Here is a 26,174-nt window from a genome sequence, read left to right as displayed (position 1 = left end):
TAAAATTGTTTCAAGATTGTCTGCCAGGGCAAAAATGAAGTCACTGCTCCTTGCCTTTCCCAGGGTAAGAATACCATGAATAAAAATCACAGAATAACCTGCCTCAAGTTCCACACCTGGGACTTGGAAATCTCCAGATTCTTTCTTGAAGGCTCATGATAGTATGGCAAAGACTTACCAGTCCAGCTCCATGGAGTCCTATTGCAACATTCAAAGTTAAAAGAAAATGCCTCATAATACTTTTTAAAAGACTCTATATGTTAGATAGACAGATTTTGTTGGCAGTGGGAATAATGACTTCAAATACTTTTATAAAATTATAAGCAAAAAGTGTTGGCTTCATATTTTTTTTATTTTGCAGAGTAATTTCATTGATGTTATTGAATATCATGCAATGATGATAACTAGCATTGTTAAGTGCTTGTGCCTGCCAAGTGCTGTTTTAAATGTTTCACCTGCATTGCCTCACTGAAACTCCCCCATCCCCCCATGAGGTAGCTAAGTTACCAACCCTGTTTCACAGGTGACAACACACTCACACAGAGCTGGCAAGTTTGAGGACTGGAATTTAACTCAGGCTGCTGGTTCTAGCACCCTCACACCCAGGTTAACCACTGCACCACTGCACCAATAATCCCCGCACAGCTGTCAACCCAAGGCAAGGTGACTTTTCTTTTCTTTACAAATTTAGCATATTTAACCTTTATTGAACAGAGGAGACACCAAAGCCTAACTTATAAGGTCTATAAAAAGGTCAAAGACTTGTTGTTACTTCATCAACATTGCAGGAAAACCTAAACAATGACCGTGCCCCGAACCCAATGATGCCCTCTTTTGGGAGACCAAAATTTTAGTTCCTCTTTATGAGTCTTTGATGGATACATGCCTGTTTTTTTTTGTTTGTTTGTTTGTTTAGGGGTTTGTAACTAATCTATTTTCTCTAACCTTTCATTCTGTGTTCCTGTTATAAGTTTAGGAGATAATTATCATTAAAAATAAAATAAATAACCAAGTTCAGCACAGTATTCTGACACACTACAGTCCTGGGTGTCGGTGACAGTGAGGGCTCGCGCTCCACGCCAGCCTGGCCACATCATCAAACCTCTCTTCACATCAGCGTTCTCTGGGGATAAAAACAGAACTTCTAGGATTGGGGTGTTGTGAGAATTAAATACATTAGTATTTATAAATTGCTTGGAAGTGTGTCTGACATAGTGAATGGCTCTCAGGTGTTTGTTAGATAAAAATGAGTTTTCGTGGTAATTTTTGGGCTGGAGGAAGGACGAACATGAGCAAAAGCATGAAGCTGATAAAATTCAGGTTGCACACGTCCACTTGATTGAAGAACATGCAACATATCCCCAGAACAGGAGTAAGAGGTTCCAACAATAGGGCGAGAAGATTGGACTTGCAGCAAGATTTTTGGCAGTGGGGTATCACGATCAGAGCTACGTTTCAAGGCTGGGTAACTGATGTGTGCGTGTGTGTGTGTGTGTGTGTGTGTGTGTGTGAGAGAGAGAGAGAGAGAGAGAGAGAGACAAAGGGAAAAGGGGGAGAAAGATCCTTCTCTTTGAAAAAATCTTTGAGTAAAGGTAATTAAAAGCTACTATAAATTCAGTAATGCTTGAATAGAGTTTATAGTCTACTGGTCATGAAAATATCTATACACATTTATAAAATAGTACATTTAGGCATGCATGAGATATTCATTATTTGATTGACAAAACACCTCGGGGGTATATGAGACAGAGGATCATGGCAAAACCCATGTTCTCATATTGGAAGAAAAGGATATGGGGATACTTCATATAAGAGTTGCATTTGGCTGATAGAACAACCCCACCCAGCAAACAGCTGCCACTTAACACACACAAGGACTAATCTCACAAAAGTGAGTCCCGAGGAAGGCAGGCACAGGCTCATCTGAAAGCTTATGACCATCCGAGGCCCAGGACCTTCTATTCTTTTGTTTTGCTGCCCCATCCTTCTAGCATGTAGCTTTCGCCCTCAAATCATAGTCCAAGTGCTCTGGAGCATTAGGCACCACGGCTGTTACAAGCTGGAAGCAGGAGGAAAAATTGCGGGCCGCAAAGAACGAACCTTCTGTCTGAGCTACTCCATTTGCAGGGTCTGCCGCAGACAGTCCACACGCACCCTCACACCCAGCTCCTCCGCCGTAATTCAGTCCCAGGCCCACGAGCCCATGTCAGGAAGACTGGGAGATGTGGTCTTTATCCCGGGTGATGATCTGCCCGGCCAGGCCCCAAGCTTCTGCTCCTCAGAAGGAGAGGGACATGTGGGGGACCCCAGCTTTCTCTACCACATATTGGGACAGATTATTTATTAAGAAATCTGGTCATGAATAAGCAGGAAGGGATTGGCTTTCAAATTGGAGGATGGCAACACCAAACGTTGGTCTGGCGTTTTCTTTTTGCTTTTTTATTGTTTTGTCTTTTCTTAATGATTTGGGATATATCTAAAAATGCAGGTTAGACTAAAAGGAAACACAGTAGAGATGCTACTGAGCAGGATTCCTAAAGAGATAGGAGAGAATAAATGCAGCTCAAAATTCCATATACATAATGTTTTTTAAGGCTTGAGAATAGATTTGGTAAAAAGTGTTGTTTTGATAGACTAGTGAGAAATTTAAAGTCTTATATGTGCAGGATAATATAGGTGTTTAAATATCTTACTGTATTAGTTTCTGGGGTTTCCATAGCGAAGTCCTCCACCAAGGCGTTGGAGCCTTCCCAGGGCTGTGAGGGAGAATCTGTCCCACGCCTCTCTCCACGTTTCTTCTCACCCCAGGCCTTCCTTGGCTTGAAGATGGCTGTCTTCTCTCTGTGTCTTGACATCACCTTCCCTCTGTGTGTGTCTCTGTGTCCAAATTTCCCCTTTTATAAGGACCCCTGTCATATTCAATTAGGGCCCATTCTAATGACTTCACCTTAACTTGATCATCTGCGAGGACTCCACTCACAAGTATGGTCACCGACATAAGTATCGAGAGTCAGGACTTCAACATTTTTAGAGGGAACACCATTCAACCCCTAACATTTAATTTAAGAAAAGTCATTATGACCATGTTTCTATTTAAAAACAAATTTTACGGTTATATAATCTACCTGTTGCTATAAAATGCCAAAACAATTTCATTCATTGGCACTCTATAAAAATTTAAAAATGTAATTAATACTTTTATTCTTTATACTTTTTCCACGTCGAATGTTTTATGTATTTGCTTTAGAAAGCTCCTTTATGCTTACATATCTGAACACTGTGAATAACTATGATAGTGTTATTCAGCACCTATCATGGGCAGAATATAGTGATGAATGTTTAAAGGTATTAAAATATGACCGAGACATGACCATGTCCTTGGTAGTTTATAGTCCAGAAGGAAATGCACAAACACAGCCACAAATAACGACCCCACCAGCTATAAAATCCTCAGTGCCATAAAAGAGATATGGGCAAATGCTATGTAATTTGGAAAATAAGTAAATAAATAAAAGGCTGAACTCTGAGTGGAGGCCATCCCTGAGGTACTAGAATGTGAAGATGGAGCAGGACTTCAGCTCGAGGAGAGGGGACCCTCTCTGGGAGGGAACTAGAGCACAGGTGCTGCGGCTGAAGCCACAGGCCCATAGGAGGAGCTTTGCTTGACTTAGGAAGCAGAGGAGTGGAGCAAAAGGGGGAGAGGTAGGAGTGAGTCCAGGTAACCGAGGGCTTGGGGACCAAGTAAAGAATCATGGTTGGTGAAAAGCAAGATTGTGCAGTTAACTAGAAAACATGGATTCATAATGCAGTTGTAATAATGCCAAATGTTCACCAGGGCAGAACATGTGCCATCGGGTCCTGGATCATGCTGGTTGTCCTGACCAGAATAGAGGGAAGGTCCAGACCAACCTTCTCCAAGGGGAATCGTGTTCATGGGTTTTATGATCCCTGCCCTGGTTAGATCTACAGCCATATGTGAGGACTCCCATAGTGGTCCATGTCCCAGAGACCCTAAATACTCCTTTGATGTCTCACTTAGTGGTAGAGGCATAGAAAAGTGGGGGGAAAGGAACTATGTGCTCAACTTAAGATGCGTGTGCTATAACTAATTGCACTTGAGTTTCATTGCAGTTCACCATCTTGGTTTATTCACTCTGTGTTTCCAGCTTAGGATCCATCCTCAAAGTAGAATCCACCTGGCTTTCCAAGTGAGGACAGGCCAGGGCAATGCCATGTCTTCTGGATACTTTACTGAGATCCCGACCGGCCTCTGCACTGATCCCAACACAGCGCAGAGGTGAACGTGCATTTCCAACAACGGTGGGGAGTTTGTGTTGACCAGTCCATCCTCTCCCGTCACCTGTCCGTCACCCTGAGCCACAGCACGGTCTTGTGCAATAGCACATCAGGGCCAGGGTACATTCCAGGGCAGTGAGCAGAAGCTGGTGGGACATGCCAGCTTCCACTTATAGGAACCGAACAATGACATTGGCCACATCACCACCATCCTCTTTTGGGCTGTGAAGGATGCAAAAACTTAAAAGAGGTTTTGCTTTAAAAGATGACATGCAGCAAATAAGACATTTATATTGAATTTATATTCCAGAGGATTGATTTATTTGTCATCTTTTTGTCAACTGTTAAAATAAATTTCGGTAACACTTTTCCTTTCTTTATAAATAATCATAGCTGATTACTGTTCATGTATCTAAAACTTGGAAATTTTTAAAAAATGGAACTACAAAATCAGAGAAACAGCTTTAATTTGGAAAGAATTTCAAAATTGCTTCTTTATAATAAATCCAAATATAGCATGAAAAACATATTTATATCACAATAATGTATGTAATTTTTTTGTTTGGGGGTTTTTGAGGGGGAGGGTAACTTTGTCTCTAATCTATATATATCTTCTCCTTGTCATCACCCACTGAAGTAAACACTTAACACGTAATAGTTATTTCATTCATTCCCCATAGAAATCCAGACTGATGGTTTGTTAATCTTATTTTCCAGCTGATGAGAATGAAGTTCATAGTGGTCAAAGAATGACACAGCTGACAAACAGAACTCAGATTGTATGATTCTACATTTTTCCCCAAATGCTGCACTTCTTTGCATGTAGCCAGTCATGGCCTGTGCACACGTGTGTGTACATGCACACACACAGCACACAGGGAGCCAGGGAAGCTCTAACGCTAAGCAGTTCACTTTTGCTACTCCTCCGTTTCTTCCACACGCGATTCTTTCTCCCCAAAGCAGTTATGCGAAGCAAAGGGTGTTCCAGATTGAAGCTGTGTCTGCGGAACAGTGCCTGACTCAGACGCTTCCCATTTCCTCCTGGAATACCTACAAAAGCACAGAAAAGGATAAAGACACAACAACACAGAAAGCTAGGACTGTCAATCACCCGCCCCCAGCCAGACTCTGGGAGCCAAGCCAGCGTAGGAGAAGGACAAAAGGCCTGGATTGAGAAACACACCCACACCAGCGCCGGGCTGGGGCAGAGGCCTCCGCCGCCTCCGCTCCTCTGCCCTCGCGCGGACTCTCATTACTTAGGAGACCGCTCTCCTTGCCCCTCTAGGGCACAGCAGCTGTTTTGGGAAGAAACCAGAGTGATAAATAACATGGAATCCATTGTCTGGAAAGTGAAACAGAGAAGACAGGGCAGAAGCCTGTGCCATCCGACATCAGCCCCGCTCTCGGGCCCTTGCTAGCCCCAAGGTCTGTCTGGTCTCACCCCAGCCTGGCTGGGATCTGTCCCCTCTCTCCAATTCTGCTATCACCACCAAGCCTCAGCCCTTCACTCTCCCTCCCTTGGCTTCCTAGAAAGGTCTCCCTGCCCCCAATCACCCCATTCCAAAAGTTCTGCCCTGAAATCAAGAGGGTGTTGGTCAACGCCCATTTGAACATCCTCTGTCCACGATCCCGTGGCGGGTGGGCTCTGAAGTTCAGGCTCATCTTTGCAGCCCCCACCCAGGCCCCACCTGGTGGGCACATCATGTCCTCCTGTAACTCTTTCCTGCTGTGTGGTCTCTGAGTAAGTCAAGTTTGCTCTTGGGCCCCTCACCAAGGAGGCTTCTCTCCCTTTCTCTGCCTAGAACGTTCCATTCCCACTATCCTTGGCTTGATCTGATCCTCTCCATTCTCTCAGATGCAGCTCAAGGAAAACCTCTCAACCCTACCAAGCAAGGCAGGTGCTTTCTCACGCAGCACATTCTGAAGACATTTGCCCACACCACAAGCACAGCTGAGCTGCGATCTGGCCGTCGTGTCCCCCTGCACGGTAAACTCCTGGAAGGAGCTTCAGTCATTCATTCAAAAGCTGTTTCTGCAGCCCCATTCCACAGCCGGCACCCCCTGGGCGTGCAGCAGGGAAGGCAAAGGCTCTGCAGTTTTGGTGCTTACAAATAAGCAGTCATACAAATAAGCGAGAGAATTTCTGAGAATGATGGGTACTCCTTGGCTGTAGCTTTTTCTTTGCCCAAGATTTTTGTTTTTAATAGACAGTCTTGCTCTGTCACCTCGGCTAGAGTGCAGTGCATCGTAGTAGCCCCAACCCAGGATTTTCACCTAAAAGACATGCGTGGTGAGTTGGCTGAATGAGTATAAAACGGTAGGCACCACTGCCGTGACGCTAATGAAGTTCTGAGCGTAGAAACCATGTGAGAAACAGCAGAGAAGAGTAGAGGAAGACACTTAAGGAGAAATTTAACACTGAAGGTTGATAAAGGTTTTCTTGACTTTTTAAGATAGTGGCAAAAAACGGTTGAAGAGACACAAGAGAGGGAAGATGACAGATTAGTCGATAAATTGATATATAAAAAAAAGCAGCAGTATTGAGTGTTTCCTTGAAGAGCAAGAGAAATAACTTCTCCTCTGATATGAGCTTAAGAGATACGCGAACAGATAGCTCAGCGATGGGAAAATGATCTGCAAGTTGAGGGGGTTTGTCTGGATTATTTCTGTTTCCTTTGAAGGTTGGATGCCCGGTGTGGGGGTGGGGAGAAGTAGGGAGGGAGTTTGAGGAACGTGGTAAAAGTGTGCAGTGATCCCTGTGGGGCATGGGAAAGGCAGCTTTCTGGAAGCTGAGAGAGGAGCCCTCCCCCTCCTCCAGCAGCATCAATGTCAGCGGTGTGGACGCCATCGATGGCAGGGACATCACTCACATGATTGTGTGACTTTCCACAGAGGATCCGTGCCAGCTCGGGTGCAGGGAGAACAGAGGTGCATGGAGAGGATCGCTGGCTACCAAGAAAAAGCTCGAAGCTTGGGGTTCAAGGCTGCAGAGAATGACCTGTGCCTGGCGTCCAGTGATGCAGGGTGGATGCCAAAAATATACGAATGCAGTTTGAAAATTTTGCTTCACGAAGCAAAGATGATTCGTTAGTTTAAACTCTATCGAGTCAGGCAACTGTAGTACATAAGATAATCCGTGCTTCCAGGATGATTAAGTCTAAGCCAGCAGCTTTCAGCTCTCTGCTTTGTTTTTGTTATCCATCAAAATATTTCCTAATTTTTTATGAGCTAATAATCCACTAGCAATGGACTTTCCTCACATTTCCAAGACAGGACAATCCACCTATGTGCCAGGGCCCACTCCTGGCCACACCTCTAACTGCCCCCAGTGTTGATCCCTCACAGGAGATACTAGCACCCCAAGAGCAAACAAGGGACAAATCTGTGTCAGATCTCAGGCCGTACGGTTGAAAAGAGGGACGTGGTTCGGCAGAGAACCAACAAATGTTTGAAAATGGGACACATGAGAAATGACCCTCCATTGCTGTGCTCACATTGGATTTCTCCTAACCAGAGTAAATGTTGTGTGGCTCTCTGTGGCCCGGAGAATAAAAAGGCTTAAGCACTGTGGGCGCCAGCCTCGGTCACCGCCTCCCTTGGAACAGGGAGCACGGGGCAGAGACGTGGCTCCTGTGTGAAAAGCTCCTTGGCACAGAGTCAAGCCTAAGTTTGTAATTCGAGCAGGAAGGGGTGGGTGTGTTTTCAGCACGGGCAGGTCAACTGGGGAAAAGGTGATGTTTACTGCAGGGCTGGGGAAACGTGAATTTACTGCACTCGGGAGCTGAAATAGCAGCGAATGACACGGAGCCAGCGCCATCGGCGTTAGCAACGACAGCGCTGTCGTGTTTAGGCCAAAGGGGAAAGTTAGGCAACCCTCTGAAAAAAAAAGTAAAAGAACAAAATCTGGAGCCCACTAAGCCTGTGTCAAGGGGCAGAAATGAAGGGAAAGGTCCAGAAAAGGAAGTGGGCAGGGCAGGCCTGACGTTCGCCATTGAGACCTCCGGGGCAGGCCGGGCTGCCCTCTGTGTGGATCACAGAGGCTGAACCGCCACTCAGAACGAATAGAGCAAAGTCTCACAACCTCGGAAGGGGAAGGGGGGAGGGAGGAAGGGAACAACAAAGGAAGAGGCTATGTGGGTTTATAAGAACCCATACGCTGTTGCAGAGGGGATCACTGTGCTTTCCACATGCATTTGTTTATGTTCTTGAAATTTGCCGTTTACTGAATCACTGCAACCAGATTCATACGGAGCTCATCGTCACAAATCTCTCGGAGCAAATTGAGCCTTTATTGGGGGCCAAATATAAAAGATGTTGGACCAAAGGTAGAAGGGTGAATCTGGACTTTTATATTTAAAGATGTAATGTCAAGGTCAGGCACGGTGGCTCACGCCTGTAATCCTAACACTCTGGGAGGCTGAGGCAGGTGGATCGTTTGAGCTCAGGAGTTGGAGACCGGCCTGAGCAACAGCGAGACCCCGGCTCTACTAAAAAATAAATAAATAAATAAATAAAATGTAATGTTGCGGCTAGCGTTTTCGGGTCTTACCAAATGCTCAAAATAAACTGAAGCATTGAAAAATTATTTGGGCAATTTGATCAATGAAAAGAGTTAATCTTCATCACACAGGAGAAGACAACAAAATTAAGTGAAATCTACCCTCCTTATTTTCAAGAGCACATTTCTGTGCATAAATTTTCTTGGGAAAACACCTCAATTAATATTTTTGACTATCTAATATAGCCATATGTTTAAACAAGGGTTCTTAAAATTATTTAGGGAATGAAACATCAGAAAGTTATGAAACATGATAAAATATCAATGTTTACTTTCTATTTTTAGAACTAGATTTTTCTTTAGTGCTTGAAAGTATGGCAACATTGAAATCTTACGGTAAAAATTCACAAGTACGAACATAGCTATCCATGAAAATTCAGCTGTCAAACCACTTCAGTTAGCTGTTCCCAAGGTATTCTGCTAAGGTTTAGTATCTGTTCACTCTTTTTTCTTATCAGTTGAAGTGCTTTCTGGCAGATAAGCAGTAGAATGTGGCCAAAGATTTAAGAAAAAGTTATTGGGAAACTTTTTAAATTGAGAAAAGTCTATTCATTTTCTCAGCCTTGTGTGTGCATCTAAGAAAGGTCATTATTTTATTTTAATGGTAAAGCCGTTGGTTCAGTCTGTAGAGCACATGTTTTCCACAGGAATATAGTTAGAGAACCATTGCTCTAAGATGTCTTTCACTTCCTGTGTTCTGTCTTAGAATATATTAGAAATGTGTTTTTTTAAGAATGTGTGTTTTCTGCCTGCAAGAATGAAGCCACTCTTATTTTTCTGACTTCATTATCTATTTTTATATTGTTCTGTATACATTTTGTACCAAATATCCCTTTCTAAAGGAGGTATAAATAAGTTACTCGAATACAACACAATAAAAACACACTGAGTCTCCTGAAAATAAACATTGAAGTCTAGGAATTTAGAGCTTTAAAATTTCTGTTTAGTCATTTATTCAGTCGTTTGTTCGTTCAGCAAATAATTAAAGTGAGCCTATTCTATGCTAGACACTATCCAGGCCCAGTTATAAAGCAGAGGATAAAATCGTTAAGTGCCTGGTCTCAGGGAACATTCTGGAAGGTGTAAACAAGGGCTAAACAAGTAAATATTTATTTAGTATCATAACATGTCAGGCGGTTGTATTATTAAAAATTAGCAGGGTGAAGGAGATGGAGTGGAAGATTTTACTTGGGGTGGCTGGGGAAGGCCCTGCAGGCAAAGTGACTTTTATACAGGGGAGGGAGAGACAAAGCCAGCCCAGGCAGCAGCTATCTGGGACAGGAGAATTCCAGGAAAAGGGCCCTGCAGGTGTACCTGCTCTGGGCCAGGATTTGCTCTTTAACCCTCTGAGAGCTAATTTGCTCACAAAACCTTTGTAGCTTTACACATTTAAATAGCCTCCAAATGACTTCTTTTATGAGATAAGTGTAAAGTCAAAGTCCTTTGGATTGAACTTTTCTGTCTTTTCGGAATTCCAATTTCACCTGGACCAAGAACTCCTGTTGACCTCATCTGGGTTTGGAAGGCTTCTCTTTCTGTTTCCACTAACTGGGCTCTTGTTTACTTTCCAGCACTGGGGCAGAGAAAGATGAGCTCCTGCGATGCGGACAGTGCCCTGTGACTCCAGGCAGAAGCCTGCTTTGAGAATGCACCTGGCTCCTGCCAAAGCTCATCCCTACATTTTCCTGAAAATTGTTGGAGATTTTCCTCATTTGGCCCAGATTTCTTTGAAATCAACAGCCAGGAAACACAAGTAAGCAAACCGGGCCGTCCGCCCAGGATCCCCCACACCTCATTTGTGGACAGCAGTGGGATAGAGAAGCAGGCTGTGTGTCCTCTGCAGAAGGCAGGTTTCCGTGGCGCTGGCGCTGCGGAGGGCAGTGTTCAAAGTTAGGTTTCACGGTAAAACCAGCACCAGAAAAAAACCCAAATGCTCTGTCAGTATCACAAAAGGTGTGCACTGTGCTATGGGCATACTGGTTCCACCTGATCACTTTTCAGAATAACTCTTTCCAGGACAGTTTTCGTCTCTCGCTAGAAACTGCAGAGGGAAATCTCTCCGGGCCCCTCTCCTGGCCTCAGCTGCTGTTTTTCCCTGAATATATTGGGGCAGGGAAGGGGACTGAGCTCTCTGAAGTTTTACTTATACCAGGACACAAACACTTGTCCCAAATGATGACTTTATCCTCCCGTCCGATCAACAACAACGGCTCAGTGGCCATTACTAGAGAGTTACCTTTCCATGGCAATGCAGAGAATATGACCATAATCCTTGTGCAATGGCAGGAACTCCAACCTTTATGTTAAGTGATCAAGGTCTGTGAAGGCTCTTCTTGTCCCATCAGACTGCATGGCAATATATTTTTATTTCATAATCATGCCTCCCGGCAGCCCCTGTCTAAATTATGCTATTGGGACAGAGAACGTATCGCAGCAGTGGCAAATATATCTTATCTGTTACAAAACCAAAGCTCGGGCTGAAAGTAGAAAAGGCGTTTGTCTGAAATTCTGCTCTTCCCTGCAGACTATCTGCTTGGCAGCTCATGTTCCTCTGCAGTGCGACTTCTGCATTTCACGGTGAGGGGAAACCGCTAGGCAGCGGGTCTTTAATTGTCTGAATTCATTGTTTTATATTAAAAATCATTTAAAATATTTTAGAAGAGATGGTAAGAAGGAGGATGGGCTTCCATAGAATCTAATGTTTTAATTCTTTAAAAATTATCTGAAGCAAACAGGAAAAAATGCTAAGATACAGCAAAGCTGTGTGGTGAGGACTTGAGTGTTCATTATATTGGTCTGTCTTTTCGTAAGCATATATTGAATAATAAATATCTAGCAGTAATACATATTTAATAACAAAATGCACTAGTAAAAACACCCCTGGATGTTGTGACTTCACTAATTTACATAGTTAAATATAGCTGCACATTTTTTCATGTATAGCAATTGCGATGAATGTTCAGACCCCTTCCTCCACCCCCTAGAGGTTTCCAAAAGGCAGACAATGTAATCACTCTACACTACAGCATCTATTTTTTGTTAATTGATGATATTATAAGAGAATGTAATTAAAAACTCTTCATGCTGTACCTTCGGGCTGCCCTGCTTTTGACAAGACATTCCTCCCCACGGTGCTAAGACTCGGCAGCTATATGTGGACATCGCCATCAGCTGATGCAGCCCCAGCTCCACCAGGTGAAAGCTGACCACAGCCGGATGTGCACGGGTTAAACCCTCAGCCTGCATCAGGGATCAGAGACGAAGGAGGAAATGGATGCTGCACATGTCACCCGAGTGTTACCTGCTTTGTGTTATTCAACTGCCCCAGATATACCCTCCCAAAGAGAATACATCAAACTAAACAAAAGCAGGATATTTTTATTGTCTCTTCTGTTAGGTAGTGCATTCTTCACAAATCCTTAGTTGCCTCAACATTACATATGTACCTAGCTTGTATCCTCAGGGTTGTGAGGTGTGTTACTCAATGTTGATTTTTCCTACCTGTAGCATTGACCACTTGTGACCACTGGTCACTGTTTAGATAACCCTGTGCTGGCTTTTCCTAAGCCCATTAGTGCAATGCAGTAGCCCCAAAGTGTATGGCATCCCAACCTACATCCAGGTCGGATGAGGCACATGCCTCCACCATACACAGGTGCACGTCTCAGTGGAGAGCTCTGACTTCTCCTGGGATGACCTTTATCTCATAGAAATGGAGGCATTGCCATTAGGACAAAGTCAGAGAAAGCCGCACACCCCAGATGTGTCTTTTTAGAGGACCGAGACGTGCTCTGCGAGGGGAAGGAAAATGTTAGGCGAAGTCAGTTGCCTTGCCTGGACACATGGATACAGTCCATCTTACATCCCGATTTCTGTACTTATCAATCATGCTTTAGCCCAGCACAGAGCTGTGTGGTCTCTTGCCAGGGGCCAAGAGGGCAGTGCAAAGATAAGATCAAAACCAACTATTCCAAGATTGTGAGGAAGAAAGAGTTGGAGATTGGTACTTTTCACCTCTCACTTCTAAAGTCATTCTCACCTTGACCTCAGCTGGAAGGCACCACAGCAAGGGGTGGCTTAGCAGATCTACATTAGCACTGAACAAAATATCAGGACAGTTCCAAGAAAAGGTGGGGGCCGGGAGTCAGTCATAAAAATCCTGGGTGCACACGTCGCATCCTCACGCACCAGGTTTGAGGATAAGGCTTTTCTTAAAGGTGGATCAGCAGATTATAGATCAATACTTTTGTTTTGCATAAATAACACTTAGAGTGTGTATTCTTAAATTCTAGCTGGGACGTCTTTAAATAATTTCAGAAGCCCTCAAGAAACAATCTGAAAGTAAAATCTTTTTAGGTGTTTTTGCTTTCCAATATTTCACAATTGTTCCACCTACATATAACATAACAGAAAAAAATTTGGTGACTTGACTAATATTCTTTCCAAAATTTAACTTTATAAAAACAGCTTTATTTTCCCCCTAGTAGTTCTTTATTAAGTATGCCACCTAATACACATATATGTTCAAGTATACAACAAAAATTCACAAAACACTGAGTACTACAAATGATGTACCTTGTTATTTCCCATTCTAACAATGTCGTTGAGCCAGTTCTATTCTTTTAAATGCAGGTCATGACCCACTAAATTGATTTAATGACCTGCAAACAGTCAGGACCCCCCAGCTTGAAAAACACTGGTTTAAAAGGGCAGAAAGGAGAACCTTTATCCCCGCTGCCCTCCGCCACACCGCCCACCACATCGTAATGTAACGTCCCACTGTCTCAGAGGACGGATAGCAAATGCCTGAAGTATCAAAACTACTGAAATTTCTTTGTTTTGTCATGTTTTCCATCAAGACAGAAAATGAATACATAGAAAACTTCAGCGCCTCCTCCTCAGTGCTTGCCTTACTCTTCCAAGTATCTTTTCCTCTAAGTCAGAGGTTGGCCAACTGCAGCCAATGGGCCAAAATCTGGCTTACGTATGCCTGTTTTTGTCAAGTTGTGTTGGAGCACAGCCACCGTCAGTTGTGTTTGTGTTGTCTGTGGCTGTTTTCAGGCTGCAGGGACAGAGCGGTTTGATCAGAGAAGGTCTGACCCACAAAGCCTAAGGTATTTATGAACTGGCTCTTTACGGAAAAAGATTGCCCACCCCTGGCTCTAAGTCACTCCCAAGCACCTGGGAAACAACGTTCCTCTGAGAACTTAGAAGCTTGCCCCCCACGTTAAATTGTTTGCTTACAAACTTGCTTAATGCGATAACAAGAAGGCAGTATCATTTCCATTGCCATGCATGCATTAAAGCGAATAAATGACGAAGTCAGACCTAGAAATACTACACATCTTATTGGTTTGAGATGAACCCTTTCCACTCTGTCTTAGTTTATTTTGTTTGTTTAACATAATAACAGAGGAAAGAAACTTCAGGGGCCTTCAATTATAGACAAGTTTTGTCAGCTCATATTTAAGTCTAAAGATAAATGCAAAAGTTGCACCCTATTTTATCCTTTAGTTATATTTATATTAAAATGTTTTAAATTACTTACCTTCAAGTAAAATTCATGGCCCAGAAAGAAAAGTTATGTATATCCCAGAGCCTCAAGGAAGCCCTGAAACACTACAGTAGAGCCCTATTTCCCTAAGGGTGTTTGTGCCTCTGTTTGAAAGCATGGGTTTAAGGAAAAACAACCATCACCTGGAATTTCAAGCATCATCCCATTCCCACTGAAGATGTCTGGGGCAAAGGCTACCCAGGGCTGGGCTGGGGGAGCAGTCAGCCTGGGGTATGGACCATAAGTTCTGTTGCAGAGAATTTCAATACAATAAGTAAGCCAAGCAAAGTTGACTTGCTTTTATCACGGTAGGTGAACTGTTCTAAACACAGTTAGTGATAAAATACTTTTATACACACACACACACAAACACAAATGGTTGTTGATGAAAGTTCTAAATAATGGCTTTGATCATGATTGAATTTCAATAATATATATTTACATATCAGAGTTGAACTGTACCTCCCCCAAAGCTATGTTCAAGTAGTAACCCTGGTACCTGTGAATGTGACTTTATCTGGAAGTGGGGTCTTTGCAGAAGGAATCCAGTTAAGATGACATCATACTGAAGTACCGACATGCTCTTAGTCCAATGCTACTGGTGCCCCTACAAGAAGAGGAGAGAGAGTGACTGGGCTAAGGCCTGTGAAGAGGGGACAGACACAGGATGATGTGTCCGTCAGCCGAGTGACAGCAAGGATTACTGGCACTACAAGCTAAAGAGAGGCTTGAATAGCCCCGCAGACTTCTGACCTCCAGAACTGGGAGGGAATAAGCGTCTGATATTTTAAGCAGCCCAGTTTGGGACAGTTTGTTATGGTGGCCCTAGGAAACTAATACATATGTAACCTTCAATCAATTCATGTGTATTTTTATCACTTAATAAACATCACACTGTCCATGAAAGTCACTCCAGAAAATTCCAAGTTATACCATTGGCTCCAGCACACAGGGACTCAGCCACATGCCCTCAGGTACAGGGCACACCCTGACGTGTAAGCTACGCACGCTTGGCCGGGCGCTTTGCCAACCACTGTGATAATGCATATTCTTGCATTTAAACCTGGAATTCTACATTAAAAGTGACAGTATAGTGACTGCAAAGACAAAGAAACACAACTTAATTTAGTTTGATTCAGTTATTGGAGGTGACCATTTTATTTGTGTTTAAAATCTAAAGTCAGTGCAACCAAGGACCAACTGCAAGAGATCATATTTTTGTTTGATAAATGCAAATTTTAGTTCATAAAATATTTTACTGAAGTTTTAAAATATTTTAAAATTAGAAATGTACAATTTGAACTGCTTTTTATTTGTTTTTAAAGAATAAAACAAGAAAAATCATTATTATTACCGATTACTGTATGATCATCACTAAAAATAATTTTGTTATAGGAAGGAAGGAAGTGTTTAAAAAGTATCTGCTCTAGGTGTCATATTTTCCAAGTGCAGCCAGGCACGGTGGCTGGTGGCGCTTGCAGTACCAGCTACTCAGGAGGCCGAGGCAGGAGGATCTCCTGAGCCTGAGAGTGGGAGGCTGCAGTGAGCTATGATCACACCACTGCACTCCAGCCTAGACAAGAAAGCCAGACTCACTCTCAGAAAAACACCTTCTGAGTGCACCACTGTTGGGCAGTAGCCAGGCCTGTGACCACCTACTCCTCATCCCTGCAGAGGACACATCCTCTCTTTTATTCAACCGTGTGCGGGCACGCAGCTGGGCGCTGGGGGTACAGCAATTACAACAGCAAACATGCGCACAGTGTCTACCCCCCAGCAGCTTGCAGTCTGTGGGGCGACCAGCACATGAACCATTATCCACAGCCATGGCTTCCCAACCCATCGTGCATCCTGATCAACCACAAATACTTTTTTAAAAAAATACAGACCTCTACCCATGAAAACAGTTTTGTAGGCTCTTATAAAGTTGCACACACCCTTACCATATATGATCCAGCAATTTCACTCCTGGATATTTACCCTATAGAAATAAATATATGTTATGGCACAAAAACCTGTACATGAATGTTGATCTCAGCTCTATTCATAATCGCCCCAAACTGGAAACAACCAAAATGTCCATCAGAAGCTGAGTGAGTAAATCAACTGTGGTTTGTTCACACAATGGACCACAACCCAGAAAAAAGAAGCAAACCTGACGCAAAACTGGATGGATTTTAAAGGCATCATGGTGAATGAATGAAGCCAACCTCAAGAGGTGATATGCCTTGTGACTACATTGGCATGACAATATTGAAAAGACAAACTTATGGTGTTGCAGAATCAATTAGTAGTTGCCAGGGGCAGGGATGTGAAGAGAGTGTGACTAAAGACACAGCCTGACGGATCTGCAGGGTGATGGAATTATTTCTATCCTGATCGTGGTAGTGGTTACACAAATCCATACAAGTCAAAATTGACAGAACTGCCGCCAACCAAAAATGTCAGCTGTACCACGTGGCTGAAGGGCCCATATGGCAGAGAACAAAGACTTGAGAAGCAGGTGACAGGGCTGCAAAGAGCTGGAAAGAGGTTTCAAATGAATTCTGAATGTAATGGGAAAACTAAAGATTTTTCTTCATGAGAGAAACATGATTAGATTTGGGTTTTAGTAGGATCATTCTGTTGACAGACTGAAGATGGATTGGAGAGGGTTACACTGAAGGGAAGGAAATCAATTAGTATTCTATTTCAAGACAGATCAATTAAGGGCAAGGGATAATAAATTCAGCTCTGTACATACAGAGCTAGAGACACTTACGGGGCATTGAAGCAAAGATGTCTAGAGTCTGATGCTCCGGAAAAAGGTCTACGCTAATAATAACAATCGGGTAGTTGAACCTATCTGTGCAGAAGAAGTTGCCTTTGATAAATTGCTGGTGGGGTCAGGGAGGAAAAAAGCAGCCTGGGATTGGGCCTAAGGGGAACCACAATATCTAAAAAAAGCAGAGAGAAAAGGGAAACTGAGAATGGGTTGCCAAAGAGAGCAGAAACGAGAACCAGGAGAAAGTAGTGTTTCGGAAACTAAGGGAGGAAAGAAGAAAGGAGGTGACAGTTTCTACCCCTGATGCACGTCAATCTGCTTGTTATCATCTGACTGCACAAAGGAGCAACTGAGCTGTACATAGAATTATGAAGTCACGGGTTTTGGCCACCAGAAGAGATGCTTATAGCAACCCAGCCCAAATCGCCATCTAACAGCTGAGGACATGCAGGCCGAGGGAATCCAGATGGCTTCCTTGGGAGGACATAGCTTATTCCTGGGAAGGCTATGGCTGGCAACCAAAATGCCTGGTTATCGGAATGAAATAGTTGAATTCCTCAGCAAGCCTTCCATAGGACAATTTTTATTTCTAGTCAACACATTTTCCCCATCAGTTTCCCTTACATCCACTTATTAGGGAAAACCACTTTCTATCCCAACACAAATAAGTCAGAACCAGGATGTCTGGATTCATTCCATCCTCCTGTTTCTTAAAACAGTGTTACCAATCTATTAATAGATTCTATTAATCTCGTATCCTGGCTAATTTGTTTCCTTTCGTCTCCTCATCCAGGTGGAGGTCACAAACACAGCTTTTGAACTAGCCATATACAGAACTCCCCATATTTGGTTCCTCGATAGGTTTCCCAGATAATTGTCATGGAAATTTTATTTTTTTCCCAGCCTCGACTGCTCCATTTTCTTTCACAAAATATTTGCCACTTGCTACTTTCCAGGACATGGAGAGACTGTGATGTACACAGGATTTTCTACAAATGGGGCGACTTATCCAGACCTTACAGTGGCTAGACAACTAGAACACAATAACTTTTTAAAAATCCCATACCTGTTTCAAAACTTTAAACTTAATCCATTATATAACCAAAATTACTCTTTCCAGAAGGGTTAAGTGTCATGCATTTCAGCCCCCAGGTTTTGGCTTATTCAGTTCTTTCTGTGTAAATCTTAATTAATATAAAAATACCTAATGCAAATATGCCAAAATTGCTTTCTGATGTAGAGATTTCTTAGGAATTTTATTTCAGTTAGTAAATTTGGATGAAAATTTGCCTCCAAAAAATAACAAAAGGGTAACTAATCTAGAACTGAAGCTATGGATGTTTAGAGGATTATGAAGCCGTTAAAATCTTTCTTGGGTAAGGCGTAAGGCAAGGAATGAGCAACTAGCAAACAAAGCCAGAAAATAAGTAGCACAGGACAAGACATGGTCACAATTGCTAGGAAGGCTCGGGAGTGAATGTGTGTCCTGGAAGAAGTGGTATTTTAGCAGGACGTTCAAGCGTGAGTAGGTCTTAGAGGCAGAGAAAAGAAGTTCATTTCAGGATGAGAGGAAAATGGGCTGTGAAAGTAAAAGGCATATTTTGGAAACCTCAGGTGAATGGGGCTTATGAACCAATGAAATGGCAGATGACACCAGATAGGTGTAGCCAGGCATGTGAGAAGCCTTGAGTTATGTTGCCAGGAGTTTAGATATTTCTGAAAATGGACCAAGAGTTTTTGAGGCTCTAGAGGAGCAATACCGTTCTACCTAAGATTCTGGAAAGTGGTTCTGTTGATAGTATCTTTGGAGAGGGAGATATTTAAGAGGCCATCATGAAAGGCTCCAGATGAAAGAGAGTGGGGCCCAAGGTAGAGCAATGTGGGCGAGGATGGAGAGAAAAGAAGGAAAAGGAGGGGAGTTCAGAAAGAAGCATTTCAGAGAAAGAAGCAAGAGCCGTGGTGTGGGGGGCAGTCATCTGGGACAGACGACACCGTTCAGGGAACTGATGTCGGACAGAAGAGACCAGTGCCATATGGTCAGCTCAGATGTGAAATACAGGAGGCAGGGGCTCCGGGGAAGAAAGGCCCATCAGGTTAGGGCACAGCGAGTTTGAGGTGACTGTGCAGAGGTTCAGACAGCCTTTGGAAATTCAGATCTAGCCATTCATGGAAAGACATGACGATGAAGGTGTGTTACTGAAGACTGGAAGTAGGCAGGTTTGAAATGATCAGAGGCTGGGCGCTTTCTCTAGAACATTTAATTTAAGACTTTAGCAGTGGAAGAGAAGCCCAAAATCCACTAAGGAGGAGTATATGGGGTGGGGAGACTTTATTTTCTGACAACGAGTTATAATCCTCCCAGTTTTGCGGGTAATTTTACCTCCTAATATGTTAGCACCCAGGGATGTGCAACACAACATAAAATGGAGACTATCAAATAATTTGTTTCTGTGAGATATTAGAATGAGGAAATAGGAAAAACATCCCATGTTACGGTAAAATATCATACTTCAGAAAGGCATATATGCGTTAGAGCATAAAATTGTCAGCAATTTGTAAACATTCCACCAGTGGCTACCAGGCAAAGCCACACTGTGTGTTAATATGATTTCTTTCTCCCTTGAGTCCTACTGCAATAATTTAAGAGGCTTGTGTTGTATCTTTTTAATGTCTCTCACATTTTCCAATAAGTATGCGTCAAGCTTTTACTCTTCAAGGTCGCCTACCCCTGGCCTGGCCTTGAAAATGAATCAAACTGCTTTTCTACAAATGTAGGCTCCAGGCATCTGATAAGATGGGCAAGTCTGCTATATTTTGTGGTTTGTCCATTTTCATTTGCAAACTGAGCTCATTTTAGAGGAAATCTGTTCTCTGCGATTCTGATTTAGTCATCTTTATCCCAGAAAAGAGTAGTTTTTCAGTGTCCATTCTGACTCTGGAACATATTGTATAATTGGCTAACTTTGAACCTCAAATTCTTACATTAAAAATGGAGAAACTATGACAGCTTGACTATTTTTCTGTGATTTAGGATTCAAGTCAAGCTAAATGATAACTGACAGCATAAGATGGGAAATCCAAAAAGAATCAATATGATTCAAAATTCATTTGTTCTAATTCAAATAAAATTTTGAGAATTAACACTGATGCCCGGCTCAATTAGAATCTCAAGAGAATTCAGTGTGGCTGAGTGAGCAGATGGCTCTATATTTTCTCTTTCCCAAGTTTGTATTTCTTTTAAAAAAGAACATATATAAATGAAAACATAACATTACTGGAAAAGAAAAAATGGGAATAGCAGTGGAATATAAATGCTGAAAACTTCTTCTCAAGCAAGCCCAGACTTTGCTACACGCACAAAGTCAAGAATACGTGGAATTTGCCAAGAGCCAAACATCAGGGTGAGATTTGCAACTGCTGGGTCAGGAAGGTCCCCACCACTGATCCCCCAAATGGAGTCTACAAACGACTGTCAGAGGAAATGTTTCTCCCAAAGATAAACCCCAAACACTCTGTTTTAAAGAAGATGAATTTCTCAGTGAAGTTTTAAAGGCCTAACAGAAGCAGCACAGACCTTCCCATCAGTCTGCGAGGAGGGCAAAACTAGCGAACTAAAGCCACAGTCTGAGTGTACACTCAGGGCCCAGGACACCCTGGCAAACTCACAGGGGCACTGTGGAGTTTTTACATTTTCGAGGGACACAGCCCTCTTGAAATCCATCAGATACCACGTGAAATATTTGCTCTAGATAGTGCATGGTTTCAACGTTCGATTGCACGACATTCCTTTCCGTGATGCAACGCTGGGTTTGCAGCAGTTGCTAGGATAAAAGGCACGTGGCACACGAAAATCGATGGGGAGCAGAGGATGCCAGTAGAGGTATGCGATCCAATTTCAAAGTCTGAGAAGCTGCGCAATTCCCAGCAGGCACATGCAGTCCATTGGCAAGCGATGGTGATTTAAGAATGAAAGATAAGATTTTTTCTTTTTATATCTATGTATTAGTTTTTCAAACGGCTACTAAGTTGTTAGGGCATACACAGCCATTAAGTTGTTTGGAGCTAACTACTTATAAACAGAACTGTTAGGAAGTTCTTTTGGCCTAGGGGTGCTGTGAAAAAAATTACCGAGACAATGACAGAGCCATGAACTGAGAGAGCTCGGAAGTCTCGGTGCTTTATCAGCTCTCAGGGAAACAAAACTCCCCAGTCTGGCAAGTGGCCCGGGAGGGGCGTGGGGAGGAGGAGGTCCTCAGGCTGCCTGATTGCTCTTCCTGCTGTTGACGCCTCACCCACTTATATGGGGCTGTAGTTCGCCATTCAAGGAAGAGGCCTGCCAGGAAACAGATGTGCATAACTGCAGAGGAAACCCACAACCACCCGACATAAATCAACCCAGGCCTTCATTCATAAAAAAGAACCAAACCAAGTGCCACCCAACACAGAAGGAAAATACCAGCGTGGAAGATAATGGGAATGGTGAGCAAATAAAACAGCTCACCTGAGAGGAAACAGAAATAATAAAAATAAAAAAAAATCCAATTTGATCCTGGGAGATTGGAGAGGAAATTGCACCCATAAAATTAGAATTAGCTACAATTAAAAGGAGGAGGGAGGGAGGGAGGGAAGGAGAAGATAAAAAGAAGAAAACAGCACTGGCAGAAAAGGAAGAGGCACTGGTAATTAAAATATGATTGACAAAATAAAAATTCCATCGAAACACCAAGCTGGTTTTCTAGAAGAGAGACCTGCTCCACTCTGGAGAGCAACAGCTGGACCATGGAGTCAAAGAAATCTCCCAGATTTAAAAGAGAAAAAAAACAGACACTGAATAAATGAAAACTTAAAAAGTCTTACAGGATATATCCAGGAGGTTCAAACTGTCTAACAGATTTTTTTTTTTTTTTAAAGAGAACAGAAAGAAATGTTAGAAAGAAGGAATCATAGAAGTGATTGAAGCATCTTTTCAGAGCTGAAATTTCTTCTATAATGGTCCACCAAGGACTGAACAGGATAAAGAAAAAAAACGCATCCATTCCTAGATAGCTCCCGATAAAATTTACAAACATCAGGAATTAAAGGAAAATTCTAAAAGCTCCCACAGCAAAAAATAGAGGAGGACAACATGATGTGCGTTTACCAGGGGCAGCTACGGGAAGCTCAGAAAACTTTCAAAGCTTTTGAAAAGAATCTAGCAGATCTTTGCCTTGGATCACATGTGAAAAACAAGTTGCAAAACAAATGGATAATCTCATCCTACCGAGAGTAAATACACACACACACACACACACAGACACACACACATACACACAGACACACACATACCTTGGACTGATGGAGACAGACAGATAAATGTTTAAAAACAATTAAAAGAACACACAGCAGACGGAGACTGGGGAGAAGAGGAGGTGGAGATGTTTGCTTTTTATCTTCACCACTTGATACTCTCTCCTTAACAAGGAATATGGATTACTTCTGAAATTTAAACAAATGGAGATGGAAAAAAATCATCCTACCTTTAACAGAATAAAAGCAGCATGAGATACATAGCAGGCAATTAATCAGTATTTGTTAAATGACCGAGTGAACGCAAAATATAAATATTTTTTCCACCAGCAGAAGTATAGCTCTATCCTTTTATTCAGTATCTTCTAGAGCATTGATAAATTCAAATTTTCTGTCTCTTCTTAAGTTATATTTGGTAAACATATTTTCCTAGAAATTCATTCATTTCAGCTAGATATCAAAATGTATTATCTTATGGGTGTGCATTGTATTGCTTTACTTTTTAAACCTCCTGTCCATATTGTTTTTCTTTTACCTAACAAACACCATACATTTTATTTTAAAATCCTGTTCTAAGTTACAAATGGTAACTGGACTTAATCTTTGTAACAGCCCTATGAGGCATGCAGCCTCGCTGGGATCACACAGCCGGGCAGTGGTGGCCTCCACCCAGACAGCCTGGCCAAGGGACTGTGCTCACCACTAGGCTGCACTGCCCTCCCCATGTCCTGATGTTCAGCGCTGAATATTTTACATGTTCTTTATTTTTCTTTTAGCCATGCCAAAGATTTGTTGACATTATATTTCACTTCAAATAATTAAGTTTGAATTGCTATATTCATTACAGTTTTTCAGGTTTTGAGTCATTAATTTCTACTATATCTTTATTAATTTCTTTCTTGTGCTTCATTGGGACTTTTTTTTTTTTTTTGGTGGTGGGGCTTTGGGGGAGGGGGCTTATGTTTGTTGTTTGTTTGTTTGCTTTTGCTTCTGGAGTGGAACAGATAGCTTATTTTCATACTTTCTTATTCATAGATGAAAATCTCGAAAATCTCCAAAGTTTTCTCCTGGCATAACCTGGATGACATCCCATGTGTCATGGTATCATTACCTTCTAAACTCTCTTTGTTCAGTTTTAATTTTCTTTGTTATTTTCCTTGAGTTAAAAACTCAAAGCTTATTTAGGAAGTATTTTTAAGTTCCGATGGTTTTAGATTTGGTGTTGAACTTTTTGTTATTACTTTAAGCTTATTGCTAATGGTCAGAAAATAGCAACTATGGAATTTGGGATTTGCTGTATTGAGCTCTTTCTTGAGATGCACCACGGACTTCTGAAGATAACATGTTTTTTTTAACATACTGAGTAAATAAAACATATTAATGACATTATTAAGTTCTTCTCTGTAAAATTATCTACTTAACATATATAAAAAGCAGATATTTTTAAAGTGTCCTATTAACACTGCTTTACCTATCTTTTATGGTATTTCTAAAAATTTTATTTGATATCTTTTGATGTCATGTCATTTGGCTCTTAAACATTCCTGGCTATGACATTCTCATAATTAATTGTGCTTTGTACAATATAAAATATAAAAATACATACAATATAAAAATCAATATAACATAGCCCACTTTATACCTTGTTTATTTTTTCTTTAATTTTACTTTGTATAATATGAATGTTGCTCTTTTGGATTCTTTTTATTTTTTTTATGTCTTAATTTCTTTGTTTGTGAGTTTGTGTGTTTTCTGTGTCATTTTGCTTCAGTACACACATGTATACATAAATAAAATTTAATATGAGAATTTTTGCTTTTTGTTAAGAAAGTTCCATCAATTTATATTTATTATATATTATGGTGAGTGAGCTTCTTGATACTAGTTCTGATAATATATATATTTTTTCAGCATCATTCTATGCTATTAACACAAGTATATGGCATTTAAAATTATGTTACTCTAACCTAGCTTAAGGCTTCCCATTCATTCATTTATATATTTGTTCCAGAAATATTTGTTAATCTCCCATTAGTTGCATGACATTTTACTAACCGCAGAAAACCCACTGGTAAAAAAGACTTATATGGGTTTTGTCATCACGAAGCTTACCTTCTAAAAATATTAGCAGCAGAAAATGGTGAGCATCTGTGTGCTCTCTATCCAAGGGTCACTGTTCTCACTCCTTTCCTTGCTTTAACTCATTGAATTATATACAACAACAAAATGAGATTTTACCAGTATGCAAACTGAGACAGAGTTTAAATAATGTACCTATTGTTATACACTTCCTATGCAGTGGATGCAGGATTCGAACACAGACTTGAATACAGGGCCAGTCGCCATGAACAGTCCATCGATATGTACCGTCTCTCACTTCAGGCGCCAAGCTTCAGGCAATGCTCCCAGGTTACTGAGCCTCCATCCCAGCCACCCCTGCACCACCCATCCTGAGCTCCCCTGCCATTCATAGCAAAGGATGGCGAACACCAGGTCCCTTTGGCCTCAGGCTATTTTTCCAGGAACCTCTAGCCATTCCCCTTGCTCACTGGGCCTCACTTTCACTGTCCCATGAACCCCCTGAAATTATCTGTGACTTCTGTTGGGTTCTGGGTCCAGGCAACCTTTGCCACAGAGATGACCTCTGGGCTGTCCTCAGCTTCCTCCCACTCCCTCTGCACACCTGTGGGACAGTCTCAAAGCTTTCCTTGCCACAGGCAACTGGGACACTAAACTCGGGTCCTTGCTCTACCTATTTGAGCTGCGCAGCCACCGTCACTCTGAGAAGACCACCCTGAGTTTTGGAGGAGGGGTGGCCTACGATGCACAAAGTCCTCACTAAAAAGCAAGACCCAAGCCCCCTGCCCTTGGCAGATTACTTTCCGTCTTTGTGGATGGCTGCCGTGCACCCCCAGCCTCATCTCCCACATTGGGGTGGACGAGAACCCTGACACCCAGCTGCCTTCGTCACACACTGCTTTGCCCACAGTGCGGTGGGACCTGACAGGTCTTCCCTTCGCTCTTTCTGTTCCGTCAGCACCTTCCTTGTACAAAAACTCCACGATCAAATCCACTTTGCCTGGCTTTGAATATGTCAAAAGGGGAGATCCCCAAGTTGGGAAATCCTTTTCTTTCTCTGCAAAGCTCAGCCTTCAGGCCCTATGTGTTTTTGTGACCTGGAATCTCCTAGTTAGCATGCCAGCAGCTGCCTATCCTAACACGTGGATAATAAATCTGTGCTCTGCGTTCTCCCTGGTCACCCTCCTGCCCCAGGGCAGGTGGCTGCCGGGCTGAGGGACGAGAGGGCCGGCCGTGTACCAGGAAACAAAAAGCGTAAAATTACCCCAATGTGGCTCAAAAATATTTGCCATGTTTTATAACAATTGAAGAAGTACATGGCACAGTGACATCATAAAAGAGGAGAATGTTTACCTAAGCTGAGAGGGAGTGAAAAAAAGTTTCCTTAAGGAAGCAACGTGTGAGGTGCGTTTTGAAGGGCCCATGGGAATTACCTGGTAGAAGAGGAAGTGAAGGGTTTCTCAGGCAAAAGCAGTGGTACCTGTGACCAGCCAGAGGCAGCGGAGCATCGTGTGTGCAAACAGCTGAGGAAAGCCCTGGAGGCAGCAGAACAGAGAGCGAGAACAGGAGACGGGGCGTGGGAGCGGGGAGGGAAGAGCAAGATGCTGAGCAGGGGGCAGCCACGGGCTGTGGGCAGG

The 26,174-nt window shown here is 42.5% G+C and overlaps 1 long non-coding RNA gene across 1 annotated transcript; it reads right to left on the bottom strand.

The window, feature by feature from the left end:
- Window positions 1-4,867: 4,867 nt before the first annotated feature.
- LOC138382572 (uncharacterized) lies at window positions 4,868-26,174 on the bottom strand. Its single transcript, XR_011233464.1, has 3 exons — window positions 25,971-26,174; window positions 14,908-15,015; window positions 4,868-5,346 (listed from the first exon to the last, which is right to left on the bottom strand). It is a non-coding gene; the product is annotated as an uncharacterized lncRNA (long non-coding RNA).

The sequence above is a fragment of the Eulemur rufifrons genome, chromosome 4, assembly GCF_041146395.1.
Source record: "Eulemur rufifrons isolate Redbay chromosome 4, OSU_ERuf_1, whole genome shotgun sequence".
Classification (NCBI taxonomy): domain Eukaryota; kingdom Metazoa; phylum Chordata; class Mammalia; order Primates; family Lemuridae; genus Eulemur; species Eulemur rufifrons.
This window is presented reverse-complemented; position numbering and strand designations above follow the sequence as displayed.